Consider the following 17,474-nt stretch of genomic DNA (forward strand, 5'->3'; position numbering starts at 1 on the left):
ATTTTTGTTATGCCTGCAGGATACTGCCTCATAGGGGAATTCAGTGTGCACAGAGCAACCGACCCGCTCACAGCCTCCTCATTGATTTCATCACAGCCATCTTGGATGGCCACCAGAGCTTCTTCCAGCCTGCCCTCTCCCACAATGCTCTTGGCTGGGGTTGGGGGGAGGTGGGCTGCCCCCATGCTGGGCCAGGATGGAGAAGACTGCTCATCAGGCCTGGGTGTCACCCCAGGTTCTGCCACCTGCTCCCCATAAATGAGATTGCATTCATCAGGGTTCTCCTGAGAAACAGAACCAATAAGATGCTGTGTTAGCTCAGTATTCCATAAGAAAATACCACAGACTGGGTGGCTTAACGCAACAGAAATTTGTTTCTCACGGTTCCAGAGGCTGGGAGTCCCAAGATCAGGGTGGTGGTATGGTTGGACTCTGGTAAGAGCCCCACCCTCAAGACCTAATTAAACCTAATTACCTCCCCCAAATCCCACCTCCTAATACCTTCATATTGTGGGTTAGGGCTTCAATGTGTGAATTTGCAGGGACATATTTGGCTCATAACAAATATATATACATATATATATACACACATATATATACACACACAAATATATATATATTATATATATATAAAGGGATTTATTGCATGGAATTGTCTCACAATTACGGAGACTGGCAAATCCAAATCTGCAGTGGGTCAGCAGGCTGGAGATCCAGCAAAGCTAATGCTTAGATGACATTGTGGCAGAATTCCTTCTTACTCGGGGAGCCTGGTCTTTTTCTTCAATTTAGGCCTTCAATTGATTGGATGAGGCTTGCTGCTTTGCTCAATATCCACCTTTTCAAATGGTAATCTCATCCAAAAACACCTTGCAAGTTGACATATAAAATTAACTGCCATATAGATGGTGGGCTTGGCCATGGCTTGGACATAAGCCCTGGGATCTTCTTGGAGTTCTGGAACCCCGTTTCCCATTTCATCTTTCTGGACCATGCTTAGAGTGTACAAAATTGCCCCCAGAGCCAGCCTGGTTGTACCAAATCATGGAAGATGCCAAACCTCTGTGGAGTCTGGGCTTTGCACTGCCAGGTGGGAGCAAGTCCAGTGCTGCTTCATGGACAAGCTGACGTGTCGCCAGGGCACAAGCTGACAGATCACCCCAGTATCCACTCTGCTGTGAACTCAAAGGCTCAGTGCCCAATATTTTTCTCTCCCTAGAACAACCTCCAAGATGCCTTGTAACCTTTTAGGAACATTTTCACAGTTTAAAAACAGCAAGTGCCACACAGCCCAGGCGTCAGGGTGGCCAGGATTGGGCTCCCCAGGCAGGGCAAGAAAGACTGTGGGCTGGTGTGGGGGCCTGGGCGGGGCCTGGAACCAGAGGGGCCTGGGGCCTATGCCCTTCCTTCCTTCCTTCCCTCCCCAGTAGCACCACTGAGCTAGCTCTCCTCTGAGCCCTGGGAGACAACGTGGACAGGATCCAGCCGCACCTGAAGGAGCTTAGGAGCTGACAGACGCAGTGATGGTGGGAGTCAGCTCAGGCCTCATGGGAGCTGGGAGTGGACAGTGTATGACTCTGGCCTGCCCGAAGGGTACTGCTGGGTTCCAAAGGGAGAGGCTTTTGACCTGGCCTTGAGGGGAACTGGAGTTTGTCCAGGCGCCCAGGTGTGCTGTGGAGGGAAGACTGCGGCCCACTGCCCTCCAGCCCTGGTTCCCACATCAGCAGAACAAGGAGACTGGGCTAGAGGAGCTCCAGGGCCCCAAGTGGAGATAAGGTGGATAAGCTGTCTTCTTCGTGTGCTCCTGGCTCCTTCCTTCACGTGTGCGTGGATGCGAGCAAGGATGCCCCCGCCCCACATCCAGCCCCGCCCCGCATCCAGCCCCGGCTGTGCTGAGGGGAGCCCAGTTCAAAACCACAGACGTGAGCGTGTCTACCACTGCTGCACGTCCCAGCACTCCCTCACATTCCCCAAGCCCTGGGGCTGCCCTCAGACCTGTAACACAGGCCCATCAGCCACCTACTCACCCAGATTCCTGGGCTGGGAGCAGCTCTGACTCCTGCCTCCCTGTGGGCCTGAGTCCCTGACTTCTGCAGTAGTCAGTGGACAGAAGTCATAGTTAGTTACTGAGTAGCCTGTAAATGTGGTAACCTTTATCATGGAGAAGTTGATAAAGTAAAAGAACTTGATTATGTACTTGATAAAGAACTTGATCATGTAAAATAAGCTGGAACATGGGGCTAGGAGGCTGGGGAGGACAGGACGGGCAGAAACCACTTTCTCCTTCTTGCAGAGTAGGCAGCCTGGAGACACTGTGCAAAGCCGATGCAGTAGAACATATCTGAATTTAAACCAATTATTTAATGTTATAAGGACACCAAATAGAAGAGCTAAAAGTAATTCAACAAAACCAGGAGAGACGTGAAAGCTAAGGGGGAAGAAGTGCACTAACTGGATCACCTTTCATGGCAGGAAGTCAATAGACACTGTCCAGAGTCAACACACCGTGAAATCAAGGTCTAAGCTACTTAGAACTATGGTGTAACCACCTGAACAAACACAAGTCAGGACAACATAACAGAAGTAGTCAAACTGGTTTCCTCTGGGTCCTGGGACTGGGCGGAGTCAGGAGACTTGTGCTTAATGCCATCCTCAACTCTTTGCACCTCTAATTTCATATCTGCCCTGGTACTGTTATCATGAACATGCAGTTGTGATGTGTTTTAAAACCTTATAGGAGAAGGACTGAGGGAAGGCTCTGGATGGCTGTTCAGGTGTGGGGTGGTGAGGTTAGAAGCTGGAAAACGGAAGTACCATCGTCTCTGGCGGTTGTATACGGAGGGTCCTAGGTGTGTATGCAGGGTCCTCAAGAGCAGGGAACCCGCTGCGTTATATCCAGGTCAGGGCTCACGGCAGGTGCCCAGAGAATTTTCATTAAGTGGATAAGAAGGGAAAGAAGTAATGTCAATGTGATGCTCCTCCCACACAAGGAAGGAAGATGAGGAAAAAAGGAAGATGAGGAAAAAAGGAAGGAAGGAAGGAAGGAAGGAAGGAAGGAAGGAAGGAAGGAAGGAAGGAAGGAAGGAAGGGGGAGATGGGAGGGAGGGAAGGTCACCGTATGTAAACCCAAGTTTCCCCAAAGGCTCTGTCAGGGCTGGTGCTCCCTGACCCGCAGCCTCCCTCTGGGCTCTTGGCTTCACCTGGTCCTCAGGGCATGTGACAGTGCCTGATGCTATCGCCTCATCAGGAGGCCACTCCTGTTACCAGAGCCGGCTTCATGGATGCATGGTGACCTGTGCAGTCACCCAGGGCTCAGCACGCAAAGGGCTACATGCTTGATTTAACGCTCTGCTGTCATCTTCTTGTAATTCTGAATAATTTCAGACAAAGGGACCCCACATTTTCATTTTGCACTGAGACCTTCAAATTATGTAGCCAGTCCTGCTTACAGTCCTAGAACTAACCTAACAGCAGTCATCTTACTTCTTAAGTCTTGTCCCCTGCCCTAGGCCCTAGGGCTCACTCAGCAGAGATGCAGGAACAAATTCAACAGCAGCTCCCTGCCTAGAATTGGGGAGGAAGTCAAGAAAACAATAAATGATGATGACACCACCACTGTGAGCTTAGTGGGACATTGGGTATAAACAGAAATTGTGGCAGGAGTGTGGGATAGAGGACAGTTCACTCTGCAGTCCTGTGGTGGGTACCCGAGAGATCTCAGCCTGAGAGAGGGGCCTCGTGTGGATACACTGGAGGGTACAGGGCAAATGGGGACCATTATGGCTTCCTATGGCTGAAGCATAGGCTGCTGGGCTGGGGAGAAGCTGGAAGAAAGGCTGCAGGGGCAACAGGCCAAGTTAGAAAGTTTGAACTGTGTCCAGCAGGCAGTGCGTTTTAAGCAAGGGAGGGAAGCGATCAGATTTCTGTACTAGAAGGATCACTGTCAGTTCCGTGTGGAGAATGGGTTCCAGTTGGAGACTCAAGCTAGGCATTCTCAGTTTATACAAGAAAGAAAGGTGCTGCTCCAGACCCTGTCCACATACTTCCTGAGTTTTGCGTATGCTTGTAGGATGGTGATACTGTGCACGTTGAAGTGAGTTCATATGCTTGTGTGTGTGTGTGTGTGTCAGATGGTTGGGATGTATATCTGGGGACATAAGTGTTAGGAGGTAATTCTCCATAGATCTTATACCTCCCTCCTCCACCCTCCTATCTGCCACCTGGGCTTATGAGGGCCACTATGGGAGCACTGGATTTCCCTTGGAACGACTGTGGTGACCACAGTAAGAGGCTTGTGGAAGACCATCGGGTAGAACAAATAGCTGAACGCTTAGATGAGGCCCCTGCTTTGTGGAATAAAATCTTCTCCCCTTAGCCCCCACCCTTTTAAACTCACCTTCCGCAACGTTCCAAACCTCTACCAACCACTGGCCCATCCCAGGCCAACTGAGTCAGACTCTGGGGCATGAGCCATTGCACTGGTCTCTAAAAAACTCCTCTGGGTGTTTCTTCTCTAGCAGCTACTCCTGAGAACATCCCCTCTAAGGGACCAGTTATCTTTTTCCAGCTAAGAAAACAGGATGGATCTCCATCAGTTAACTGTTGTATGGTGTGGTTACAAGAGCCTGAGTCCATCCCCACAGAATAGCATTTCGGTCCTCCTCCCATTTCCAATTATTTCGTTCCCATCTCTGGATCCAGTTAGCTTGGTAGAGAGGAAGGGGAGGTTGAGGGGAAAAGAAATAACACCTGAGTATTTACTGCTCTGAGCACAGCACAGGGTACTTTACCCTCAGTATCTTCTCTGCCTCCTCAAATAATGGCCCATGGTCAATGCTGTTGTCTCTATTTGAGAGGAGAAAGCTGAGGACCAGAGGAGCTTGGCAACTGGTCCAAGCTCACGCAGAGGCAGAGCCCAGCAAGGTTTGGGGGAAGAAGGGGTGGTAAGGAAGAACAAACAGGAAGTGAGAAGAGAAGGTATTGCCTATGTTACAGATATAAACTGCAGAAGCACCAGGACGGCTTTTCAGACGTGGATGAAGCACAGGGGATTGGCAGGAGGAGACTTAGTAAATGTTTTGAGAGGCAGGCTAGCTGGAGTCCCAAATCTTGCAACGGATTGAGCCAGAAGCCCTCCAGGCTCTAATTAATGACAATAGCACGTTTCTCCTCCTCTGCATCCTCTAGAGATCAAACTGCCCCTATTCCCATATCCACACCAGCCCTGAAATCTGTAGGTGGGTCCGTGGCAGCAGGTCAGCCCGACAGCCCAGCCACTGGGGAAGTCTCGCAGGCACACAATGGCCTCATTACCTCCTCCAGCTTCTCTGAGCCCCTCTCATTAACATTCAGGCAGCTCCTCACCATTCATGGAGGGCCACAGAGGAGTTGAGATCCGATCTAGCCTGGCTGAGCAGCATTAAAATCAATTAAAAATGAGAGATAAGCCTCCTCTTTCCAATTGAAAAATCCACGGGAGCAAGAGAGAGACACACACAGTCCATCAATCACCCGAGACTCTGTTTTCCTTGGCTTTTTTTTCTTTCTTTCTTTCTTTCTTTTTTTCTTTTAACAGCTGCAGATGAGCTGGCTGAGTGGGAAGGTCTTCTTGTGCTAAGTCCTGGTCGGCAGCTCCCAGGCCGGATCTCAGCTGCCAACAGGACAGGCCTGCTATCCTGGGGCATTGCCCACCTGGCCGGCCTGACCGTCAGCCTGGCAGTCTGACTGCAAGTGGGGAGAGCAGAAGGCTCCAGGCAAAAGTCCAGGACCCTGTCCTCTGAGCTCCCCTTTCACTTCTGGCCACAGTTTAGCCCTCAGGGAAACCGCTTATTCCAGGCTTGGAACTGGGGTTCTCTTTTGTTTCTCTGTTGTCTCTCTTGGGAGAATTTTTACTGCTGTGATTATTCTTGTGAAGCTGATTTTCCAAGGAAACATGGTGTGTGTGTGAGAGAGATGTGCTGGGGCCTGCACCACACAGAGCCTAGCACACTACACTAGTAGGTACTGAATAAGCATTTGTCAAATGAATGAAAAAATGAGGTTAAGATGCATCTGCCATTCATCAGCCATAACCAATTAAACAAACAGCATTTGGTGCTAGTTTGGGTAATTCTGATCTTAACCTTATCAGTTTAAACTTTGTTCGTGTATTTAACTGGTAGCCAAGAGTTTAATGGGCCCCTGACACACTGAGAAAGTGTTCATATTGGCACACACCACCCCTGCACACTGTCATGTCCAGGATGGCAAGCTTTCTGGAGCAGAGGGGCTTGACCTTAGTCTATAAGGATGAGTGGACTTGGTCAGGCAAGGCTGGAGGGGCAGAGCATAAAAGATCTTAATTGCCAGGGAAAGGAGTAGACTTGCTCAGTCTGTAGGCGCTTCTGCTTATACTTCAGATGGCCCACCCACACCCAGAAGACTATGTTACACTGTCTCCTGGGTCAGGGCAACCCTGCAGAGCAGGTTGAATGGATGATGAGAACGTCTGGCTCCAGTGTCTCTGGGGTTTTACTGATTGCTCCAACGTGGAGGCAATGATGAGAATGGATTTAGAAAACAATTCTTCCAGCAATTTATGAAAGGATATTGACTCCAGTGCTTAATTGTTTCAAGTAATTGGAGCACTTTGCAATCCATTCAGTTAGGAGTTTAACCCGTAATGTGAGCTGTTACAATTGCCTCGGTAATAATCCCTCTGGACCAAGGACGTTGCTGACCCACCCAAGAAACCATAGGCTGCATTTCTTTGTAGGGCAGGGGTTTTTCCTGCCTCTAATGGTGCAGGTGTGTGAGGAGCCAGCCTGGTAGGAAGACATTGTCTGTTAAAGGAGTTCAAGCTTTGATTATTTGCTGTTGTGCGGTTCAGAGAAAACTATCAACGGACTGAGGTGCTCAGACCTTGGGGCAGTGCAGGATGTTTCAAAAGCCAGGCTGCTGGTAAAAGAAAACGGCCTGAATCTCTGGCTCTGAGATCAGGGGCCCAGAGTGCTGGCTTCTTAAGCCAACTCACTTTGTGATTTTGGAGCCCAGAGGACTTTGTTCACTTATTCATTCGACAAATATTTACTGAGTGCTTTCTTTCAAGGCCTTTGGAAGGGTTGGTCTTAAAAATATTTAACAAATAGAATAGTACGGGCAACAAGCAATCAGAATGAGAAACTGGCCAATCAGAATGGACACTGCCTGTCAAGGACCAACACATTCGGATTAGTACAGGTGAGATCTCAGCCCCGAAGCAGGAAGCACAGCATTCTAGTGGTCAGGGCGGAAGGGGTCAGGGAGCTCCCCAGGTGAGATGCTTCTAACCTGACTCCTACAGGACCAGAGGAAGAAAGGAAGGAAGCAGGCATTTCAGGCACAAGAGGGGTGCAGAGTGGACACCACATAGACAAAGTCCCCATAAGCAAGAGAGTCCCTGAAACTTCAGGAATCTTCCAGTAGCTGAGTGAGGCTGCTGAAAAGTCATGATGCCGAGAGGAACCAGACCACAAAGAACCTTGCATGATTTAATAAGATTTGGGATTTAATTCCTTGAGTTGATTTAGAACAGCTAAAGGACTTTTAATCAGGGGGAAATGGGACCAAATTATCTTTCTAGTGTTTTTAGAAAGATCACTGTCTATATTCTAATTAATAGGAGAGTGTAAGGGGCCAGAGGGAAGGTGACCAGAAACTCCCCCAGTGAAAGATGACAAGCCAGCATTTAGAAAAAGTTTGCTCTTTGGTGCACCTTTAGTGTATGGGGGTATGGATCCTCCTAATGTTTGCCCCACACAGGACCTTTTTAGCCTGCAAACAAGAAGTGATGCTTCGGTGCATGTTACAGCCCAGGCAAGTGGTTCAGGGCACCATCTGTGCCTAAAGTATGTGTTTCCAACATAACTACACTACCCCACGGCATCTTGTTCATGACTCAGCTGCCAATGAAAGGGGAGCCTAAAGAGGACCCCAGGAATTAAGGGGCCTCCTTGTCCTAGATCAGCTGTTCTCAAACGTTTTGGTCTCTGGATCCCTATTTTATAGTCTTAAAAGTTATTGACGACCCTTAAGAGTTTCTGTTTAGGTGGCTTATAGCTATCAATATTCACCATATTAAAAATTAAAGCTGAGAAATTTTTAAATTATGTATTACTTTATTTAAAACTAACAATAATAAACTACTATGTGTTATATTTTTATGAAAAAAATCTGTATTTTCTAAAACAAAAATAATTAGTGAGAATGGCGGCATTGTTTTATAGTTCTTCAAATCCCTTTAATGTCTGGCTCCATAGAAGACGGCTAGATGATTGTATCTACTTCTGCCCTTTGGAAGGAACCAAGCCAACCTGCTAGTCCCTGTTTCCTGCAGGGGTGTCGCCTGCTCCCCTAGACTGTGAGTTTGGCTAGGATGGGGCCACACCCAGAGGTTGGGGGTGGGGGGACCCATGTCCTCAAGACTGCTGAGCAGGCACGTCCTGGACAGCATGTCAGGCTCACACAGCCCCCCGGGTGTATTAAGTGCATTTCCCTGGATTTCTCAGACCAATTCAATCCCCAGACCATCCCTGGTTGTATGGCCTAGAATTCCTCCTAGATACCTCTCTTTCGTTCACCGCCACACCGTGGCCATTTCATCACCAAGTACCTTCAATTCAGCCTCATCAACATCTCTCAATCCATCCATCCTTCCCTGTTCATCACTACCACTGACACCCATCCCCGTCCTGAGTTCCTGCCACAGCCCCATCTACACTAAAAATCTCCCAAGCAGGCTCCACAGGAACTAGAAGACCACAAGGTAGATATTCAAATAATGGCTTTTGAATTAATGAAAGAGGGCTTGACTAGTTCAAACTATCCAGTTCAAAGAGTAAGAAAGAGAGGATGGGTTCAGTGAGCCTCCCCACCCCGCTTAGCACTTCCAGCAAATTCTCGGGGATGATTAAGTCCAAATTTTGCCTTGCCCCAGTAGTCCCAAAAGATGGGTACCTGTGTCCTTCTCAGAGGGGTCAGAAAACAGTCTGGCCATAGCCCAGCCTGCAGTCAGCTGAGGCCTCAGATGCACATTTCCTGAGGATGCTCCCTGGGCAGCTGTTCATTCCTCAGACATTTGAGTCAGAGGAGCAGCAGTTGAGAGAATGGGAAAGTGCTGGTTTCACCTTATTTGCTTGTTCTGTGTCAGCTGTCCTCCAACTAGCCTGCGGCAAGGGTGGGGTGCCCTGCACAGACAACTCTGTCAGGTACCTATTTTTAGTGGCTCTGCTGGATTACAAAGCGCCATCACCAAGGAGTGAGGGGAGCAGCTGACACTCCAGCCTGCAATCTGGGTATCTCTCCGAATGTGTCTGCCACTGAAACATGGCTCTTCAATAATGCATGGGGCTATTAGCACCAAGCTGGGGAAGACTTGCTCCCTCCCAGCGATCAAAGCTGCCGCCTGGGAGCTGAGTTGGTGATCAGATTTCATGGGCGCCTTACAACTGCTGCCCCTCCATATGAGATTAGAATGGGCTGTTTCATGTCCAAGGATGAAAGCAAGCAAGGATTTAGGAGAAAATCTGTCTTCCCAGAGAAATCAAAACACATCCATTTCATTACAAATGGATGCATGACACAGCTAATAGCTCCTGTGATCGGGAACACTGCGGGACCAGCTGTCTACATCGGCGGCTTCTCCCTGATGCTGTGTAAGATGTGTGGGATGCAAGATCAGGGAAGCCACTTGATTTCTTTATGTTCAGGGCGTCTCCCAGACTATAGGGCCCTGTCTCAAATCCTTTGGAGATTTACCTCCATCCTGCAGCATCAGCATGGGTTGAAGCAATCTCCTCAGAGGTGACTGGGTGGTTGAAGCAGGGACCACTGAGGAGGAGGTGGCTGCAGCCAGCAGCTGACATCATATTAATAGCACCTCATTACTGTGCATGATCATATGTACAGCACTTTGCATACAGGACCTCTAATCCTTGCAGCAGCTGGCAGTGTATTATTAGATCTTGCTACAATGAAGAAATTGAGCATTTGAGAGCTTAAGTGATCAGCTCAAGGCCACCCAGGTAAGAAGTTCTGGAGCCCACACTGGAGCCAGGCCTGGGCCCATGCCCTGCACCAGCTGCTCCCGCAAGTTCCCTCCAGAAGCAAAGCCAAAGCCAGGAGTAAAACAGAGCCTTCCCGGAGAAGCAGACCTTTGCAGCCACACGTGAAGCATTTAGCCAACATCCCTGCAGCCACTCTCTGGTCTGACTTCTGAGGCTTTGCACAGTGAGGCTCCTGCCTCCATCGCAGCCATCTTTCTGTGTCTTCTCCAGGGAACGCTCTCCTTTCCAGCCCACAGAAGCTGGCCTGGGTATTGAACAGCTGAGAAGCTAATTTCTTCTGGCTGCTGGCTCTGAGCCCCTGGGTGGCTGCTCGTCCTCTCTGGCCTTGCTTTCATCTTCTGTAAATTGGAGGCAATGCCACCTCGGTGGTGGCGAGGCAGCATGGGAGACACTCAAGCAAGGGAGCTGAATGGGACTCCCCTGGCTTGTCCTGTAGATCACACCGGGTGCCCCCATGGTCCGTGTGCCCAGCTCTGCCTTCCTCTGCAGTAGCTTTCTTTGTTCCATCTATATCCCCAAACCATGGGACGCTTGGGTCAAATATCCTTCTCCTTCAAGAGGAACTTCCCTGTATTAACGTCCCCACTAGCCTGCAGCCCGTATGAGCTGGGCCCCCACTCACTGTCTCATCTCTGGCTTTGAGAGATGAGTCCACCAGCTTGGCCAAGAGCTATGTGGGGGCAGCGTGGGGAGTTTGTCACCCCCACCTCCTATCTGCCTTACCCTCCGGACCCGCCTGTGCATCAAGCACAAGGCAGACCTGGCAGGGCTGATGGCAATTCCGCAGACCTGGCTTCAGAGTGTTGGGCAGGCTCTGGACACAAGGACAGACAGCCCTGTCAGTCTCCCTGGACCAGCGGGCAAAAGCGCTCCTCCAGCAGCCCAGGAGTCGGAGGCAGGCGCCCTCGGCATGCTCGGAGAACAGGTCCTCAGTCCTGGGCTTCTCTGCCTGGGCTGGGAGGTGTCCCTGTCACTGACCCAGAGGTAACGGTGTCATCTGGGAGGCTCCCCCACCTGATCTGGTTTGATTCCCCCGTTTAACTGTGTATCTGTCTCTCCCACCCACCTGGGGCCCCTCAAAGTGTGGACTGTGTCTGGTGTATGTCTGCGTGCCCAGGTCCAGCACAGCAACTCCACCAGGGAAGCGCTCAGAGTTCTGGGTGTTACTCACAGCGGGGGTGCTGACGACGGACCTGGGCTGCGGTCTAGAGATGTAGGAGGACATCTCTGGCAGCCTTGGAGGCCCAGAAAATCTGGGTTTGGAGGCAGAAGAGAACCTCAGTGACTGGGCTCTGTCCAGGGCAATTAGAGACAGGCGTTTGTAAATCACAGTTCTTATGCCATTTAACAGAGATCCAGCCACTGTCAATCCACTTGCCAGAAAATCTCATTGGAGACTGAAGTCATCTATCTGCCTTCTGTGTCACCAGCCCCGTGCCCAGGAAGGGATGTCGGTGTACCTGCATCTCCTCCAGCACCTGCTTACGCTGCGGGTGCCCAGTTGTGTTGAAGTGAAGATACAACCGGGAAAGTCCACGTGCTCCTGAGTTGGCTGCAGGCAGCACAGCCCCGAGTCTCATTAAACACCCACATGGCCTTTGATGGCACTTCCTGCATCCAGTCCTGCTTGGCATCTGATCTAAACTCTTCCTGTGGAAATGTAAATAGTTACTGGTTTAGGGATGTGCCAGGGCCTTCTGATCCTCACTCAGCACAGCTGGCAACTCCCTTTCTGGTTGCAATGACAGTGCTTTTCTACACTGGGCCGCAGAGCAGACTCCATCCCTCCTGACAAGCCCTTGTCACTCCTACTCATCAGTCATCAAGGATCTTGGGTGGCTTCCCTGCCCTTCCTCCTGCAGCGCCCTCTCTCTGGCTGTGCCTCAGCTCTGCTCCTTGCCCTTGGATGCTCACTCTATTGGGTCCAGAAGTCTCCATGCTCACAGAGCATGCCCAGCCAAGCCCCCATGACCCAGTGTCCCCAGGGCAGGCAAGGTCCCTTGGGGTACGTTGGGCACAGGCCACTTCCACTCAGTTCAGCCATCCGTCCACTTCCTGGCTGCCCCTCTGTCTCTCAGACCACTCTGCATACCCAGCTCCGAGGTTTTCTCTTTTTTTTAATTATACTTTTTATTTCTAGATAATTGTAAATTCACATGCAGCTGTATTCTTCACCCTGTTTCTCCTGATGGTAACATCTTGCAAAACCCTAGTGTGATGCCACAACCAGGATGTTAAGATACTGACACTGATGCAGCCAAGATACAGAAGGATCCCTTGTATTACCCTTTTATAGCCACACCCACTTCCTTCCCACCCCACCTCCTCCTTAACCCTTAGCCACCACTAACTAATTCAGTCCCGAGGTTTTTCTAAACAGCTCTGTGCTCAGGCCCCAGGCTCCTTAACCCTACTCCTGGCCCTGGTCAGGTCCCATCTCCTCAGCTGGGCTCCCACATTCTCCCACCTCAATCCCACCTCCCATGTCTCGTTCACACCTGCAGGCAGAGGCAGGCTTGGTGTGAGCCGTGAGGATGGAGCCTTGGCCTGAAACATCACTAACTCCCTGGAGAAACTCAGCAAGCTGCACCTCTCCCTGGGCCTGTTTCCGCACTCAGATGGGAAGTCAGGGAAGATGTTCTCTGTAGAGCCCTGTCAATGGCCATGGAACGGCCATGGTGAAATCCTCTGCGCTGAGCTCCAATTTCCCAACCGCAGGTGGGGAGCCCACCCCAGGCCACAGGTCACATCCCAGGCCACGGGTCATCCTGAGGGGGAGATGTATCCTGTCAGAATTCTCTCCCCACCTCTCTCAATGTCCACCCGCTGAGCCGGCCACCTGCCCCCGGTGTGTCAGATCAAAGCCCTTCCCTGGTCTGCAGGTAGATAACTCAGTATGCTCCTGTCTATTTTCCCGCTTCCAAGACACTCGGGGACTGCAGAAGAGTTTTTGGCTCCATTACCAGAGACAGCAAAGGCTTGTGTGTTCCCGAAGCTGTGTCTCATCCTAGGAGCTGGCCTGGGCCACTTTGATGTGCAAAGGGCTTTGACTGAGCAATTAGCTCTGAGGAAACCAAGTTACTCCTCCTGATGGACTTACTGGCTGGGGTCACCTCCAGCTGTGACGCAGGAAGGATTCTTTTGCCTGGAGGGCCAGTGTGAGCCCCCTCAGATGGGCTGTGAGAACTGGGCGCAGGCCTCTGCCTCCTCTCTCTTGGGAGAGGGGCTGGGACGTGGAAATGTCCAGGGCCTGGGCTGTTGGCTGTGTTCGAGACACACAGACAGTCCTGGTCACCTGCCCTAATGACACGGCCCCCGGCTCTCTTAGAGAGGCGATATTGATCTCTTTCTGAGCAGTGTTCCAGAGCTTACGCTGTGCAGAGGGCGTGAGATGTCTAATCATTACAACGGGACTATCTAGATCTGCCTAGGGCACCCGCCAGGCCACCACCACATTCAGACTCAAAAGAGCATGACAGAAGCACCGGCCAAGGGTGCCACCCCCACCCTCCCCCAGGGCCGGGCGGCTCTCACGTGTTATTTCACGGTATCCTCACAATCTTTCTTCTCTTCCGGTGAGCAAGTGCTCAGGGAGGCAGGGCCCTCCCCGAAGTCACATGGCCCATCCTCAGGGATGGGATCCACACCAGGTCTGCCTGACACAGTCCAGGCCTCACCCTGCTTCACCTCAGCTGCCCCTTTCAGTATTCAGGGTTTAAAACAACAACAACAACAAGCAATCCTTCGAGTCTGTCAAATGCCCCTTCCTCCAGGAAGCCTGCCTGGTCTGCTTAACTGCACCAAACTTCTCTCAGCCTGCGGCGTGGAACCCTTTGCCCCTTTCTCGGGCTCTTTTCACACTTGCTGCTGTAGCTATTTGTACACTCAGCTGTGCCACCTTAAGCTCCTGAGGGGCCCAAATAGTGTCTGAGTCTCTTATCCTCAGGCCCCCCTGCCCTCCACAAACACTTCCTGAATGAATAAGCAAGGGTGGCTGTGGCCTGGCTCACACTTCCCCAAAGCCAAAGTCAAGGAACTAAGGGTTCGGGACTTCAAACCACAATACCCTTCACCTCTAGGGAGGCCCCAGCCTGGGGAGTGCTGGATAAAACTGCTTGAAAAAGGAGAGCACATGACACTGGTGTGCTTGTCAAGGAAGGGCTCAGAAAGGCGGCTGAGGGGCGGGAGGATGCCCAGTTCCCCGCAGTGCTCCACGCCAGCCACGGGGCCTGTGAAGCCCGACCCCAGCCTGCTTCCTCAGGCCTGCCGCAGACTGCTCTCGGCTCAGGGCAGGGACCCCGGAGTTTCCTGCTAGAGTCCCATTTCCAAGAGTGAGTTAGTCAACAGCTTTCTGGGATTTCTAAGAATAAATGTGCTGGGGGTGGTCATGGCTTTCTAGATCACTCAGTGTTTTACTGGAAACACACTGGTCTTTTCTGCACAGTCACAGCCAGCACTCACAGGCTGTAATCACAGAATGTTCTGGGCTCATCCCCCTCTCTGGCTGGGGGAGTAGCTGTACCCAGAGCAGCAAGATGGGTTTGGGTCTGGACCAGTGCCTTCGGCTTTGAGACCTGCCTTTCCAAAACAAGCAGTAGCGTCCCGCTGGGCTGGACTCCAGCTGGGATCTCCCGCACGTGGCTCATCTGTCTATGCCCAGGGAGCCCAAAGAAGCTGGACCCAGCCCTGCTCTCTGTTGAGTGCTGAGGACCAGAGGACATGATGGCCACCTGGGCTCTCTAGGGGCTCATGGGACTGGCAAGAGCAGCCACCCCAAGGAGACAGCTCCTGGGACTGTGGTTGTGGCACTGACTAAAGATGAGGAAAGTTCTGAGAAGTGGGAGCAATCTCAAGGCCAAGCACAGGGAGCATCTCCTGAGATGTGGGCGGTGTGGGGAGACGGAGGCAAGGCCTGTAAGGATGGCCAGATCCAGAGGGGGACCGAGGAAGTGTCCTGCATCCAGGTCTCTTCTGGGTTGTGTGTCCCTCTAAGGGCAAAACAGTGACCAAGGAAACCACATCATGGACTGTGGGGGCTTGGTGTGAGAGTGGGGGGTTACAAGGAGACCTGGGCTCTACATTAGGTCTGCGGCCTCCCCAGTTCCAACCAGCCCCCCAGCTACATGACTCACCATAGCTCCTCCCCTAGCCTGCCCTCTGTCCATAGAAACTTTGACCTTGCAAACACACGCTTGGCCCCCTTCCAGAGAATGACATCACCAAGTGTGCCCTCTGTCTTGTCACCTGACACTCCTAGAAGCTCAGAATGTCCTACAGCCCCCAGCCTGGGGAGCCAGAGAAGTCCCACCCCTTCTCTTGACTGGGTGTGGAGGAGAGAAGACAGAACCTGCAGTCCAACAGATACATGGGTTTGTTCCCTGGTTCTGACACATATAGGTGATCAGCTGACCTCTCTCAGCCTTCATCTCTTGATTTGTAAAATGGGAATAATTATGCTTACCTTCCATTGTAGGGAGGTCAATGAGAACCATCTATGAGGTGTCTGGCACTGTGCCTGGCATGCAGTAGGTGCTCACTAAATGTTAGCTTTCATTTTCTCTCCTCCCTGTTCCTAACCCTTTTTCCTCCGATAAATGCGTGGGAGCAGGAATCCTGCTCTCAGGACCTCTGCTGGCAGCCTGCCGTCAGGATGCATGACCATTGTGAGCTGTGTGACCACTGTGTGCTGAGGGAGCACATCTCGGGGCACTGAGGTCCTCGTGCCCAGGCCCGCATGTTAGTAGAGAGGCTGTGAGGGGGGCCATTGCGGAGATGGAAACCAAGATGTCCAGGAGGGGAAGCGGGCCTGGGTGGGGCCGTCTGTGGAGAAGGACAAACTGCATAATGAACATAGGTATTAATGGGGGTGAGGCTACAGCCAGACCAGTGTCTTGACCGCCCACCGGAACCACCCAACCCTCTGTCCACACCCTGGCCTTTCCTGGGCAGAGCCAGGACCCCAGCACCACATGCAGGCCCCAGTTCTCCTTGGTAGTCCAGGCCCTGCTTTTGATTTTTTTTTAACTTTTTATTTTGGAATAATTTTAGATCTATACACAAGTTACAAAGACAGTACAGAGAGTTCCCATACACCCATCGCCCAGTTTCCTCCTATGTTAACATCTTACATAACTGTGGAACATTCGTCACCACTAAGAAACTAACACGGGGACAATATTATTAACTCAACTACAAACTTTACTCGAATTTCACCAGTGTTTCCTTAATAGACATTAATTGTCCTTTTTCCCTGTTCCCGGATCTGATCCTGGTTGCCACCGTGCATTCGGTTGTGATGTTTCCTTAGTCTTTTTCCATTTGTGATAGTTTCTTAGTCTTTCCTTATTTTTCATGAAATTGATGGTTTTTAAATTTTTTTATTGTGGTGAAATATATACATATAACACAAAATTGCCATTTTAACCATAAACTTACAATTTAGGGGCATTCATTATATTCACAGTGTTGCATAACCATTCCCACTCTTTCTAAAACATGTTAATCACCCCAAACAGAAGCCCTGTAACCAGGAAGACGCAACTCCCCACTCCCCTCTCGCAGGTACCTCTTGAGAGGCTCAGAGGGGCCGCCACCCCAGCCTCGTGTCCAGGAAGGAGGCCTTGTCATTCCTGAGCAGAATCAGTCCTTCCAGAGCCCTGAGCTGCACAGAAAGTCTTGTGGGGGTCATTCTCCTGTGGTGCCCCTGGTGGCATCCACCCCCGATCCTCAGCACATTGTGTGCTTGCTAAGGATGGAGAGGAGTCAAACACTCACCTGCCCCTGTTCTTCTCTGGAAACCATCCTGCTTTGGCTTTTGAACAAAGGCTGAGATGTCTGAGACCCTCCTCCCACACACCCACCAAGAGCCCTCCGGCTGAGACCCAGACAGCCTGCGCTAGCGTTTCTCCCCTGGGTGCCGGCATGGGGCTCTCCCGGCAGAGCACCCCCTACAAAGGGTCCCATTGCCGCCGAGCTCCAGCCCTGGCACCCCCCGATGCGGCTGTGCAGAGGAAAGCATCTCTACTGCAGCCCTGACTTTGGGGTGCCCTCCTTGGCAGGCTGGCTCCCAGGTGTAACCCCACGGCCAAGGGCACACTGAACACAGGATGGCCTAAAAGCCAGATACGTGTGCCCAGGGCCCGGTGCCGTGCAGATCACTCTCTGCCACCCTATAACACAACTGGAACATCAGTGTGCCTGGCTTCCCGCCCCAGATTTGGGCACTTGGGACGCGTCTGCCCATTGCCAGGCCCCTGTCATCAGGCTCCAGCCACCTGTCCAAACACTCGTGCCCTCCACCTGGACGTGCTTGCTGCCCACCACACCAGCTTGCTTTCCTCCTTCTCTGCTCCTCCCCGCCCCACCGTGTCTGGTGCCAGGTGAGGACTCTTT

This window comes from Vicugna pacos, chromosome 15, assembly GCF_048564905.1.
Source record: "Vicugna pacos chromosome 15, VicPac4, whole genome shotgun sequence".
Taxonomy (NCBI): domain Eukaryota; kingdom Metazoa; phylum Chordata; class Mammalia; order Artiodactyla; family Camelidae; genus Vicugna; species Vicugna pacos.